Source organism: Pteropus vampyrus, unplaced genomic scaffold (assembly GCF_000151845.1).
Source record: "Pteropus vampyrus isolate Shadow unplaced genomic scaffold, Pvam_2.0 Scaffold485, whole genome shotgun sequence".
Classification (NCBI taxonomy): Eukaryota; Metazoa; Chordata; class Mammalia; order Chiroptera; family Pteropodidae; genus Pteropus; species Pteropus vampyrus.
In genome coordinates this window covers 415,882-416,711 of record NW_011889266.1, presented here as the reverse complement: position 1 = coordinate 416,711, position 830 = coordinate 415,882, and positions in this window count along the sequence as shown.

The following is an 830-nucleotide window of genomic DNA, read 5'->3' as shown; positions in this document are numbered from 1 at the left end:
CTGATGACCTGAGCGGAGCTGAGGCGGTGGTGCTCCCACTGGGGAGCGGCTGCAGATACAGATGGAGCTTCGCTCGATGGCCCTCCGCTCACCTCCTGCTGTGCGGCCCGGTTCCTGGCAGGCCATGGACCAGTACCGTTCCACGTCCCGGGGTTGGGGACCCTGTTTAGAGGACAGTTTGGTCAGGTCTCCCGGGCCTACAGTACTCAGTCTGCGGAGTGCTTTGTCACAGGTGACACACAGTTGTCCTGCGGCTGCTCTGAGAGGGGGCAGGGCAGGTGACTAGGGTCACCTTCAACCTACAAACGAGCGGTTCTGCAACCCTGCAGACTTGTGACTCGATGCAGCGGGAGCCCCAGGACGTCTTCAGGGCCCGAGAAGGAAAGGCAGGAACTGAGGGGAGAGGGCTCCACCGGGCCAAAGGCACCTCAGAGAGAGGGGGCCGTCACCCCCGAAGCGCCCCGGGCAGAGAAGCGGGCGCTGCCTAAGGACCCGGCGAGGAAGAGGAGGGGCGCCCCGGTGTCACGAGCGGGCACGCACTCTTCCCCCCCGTCTGCATCGGCCTCGTCACAGCTCCTTCCCGGGGGCCTGGGTTGCTGTTCTCTTCCTGGAACAGCCTTTGTCGCCCCGGCACCCCTCACCTGAGCGTGCGCGTGTCCATTTCTCAGGTCCCAGTAAACTGCCGCCTCACCCCCAGGAGCCCGCTCTGACTGCACGCCTGCCGCCCCTCGTCCCATCTCCTGTCGCTCGGTCTGGAACCCCCCGTTTACTTGCTGACTTTTCTCACGCTCCGCGGGTCAGGGACTTCTCTGCACCCACAGCACCCACTG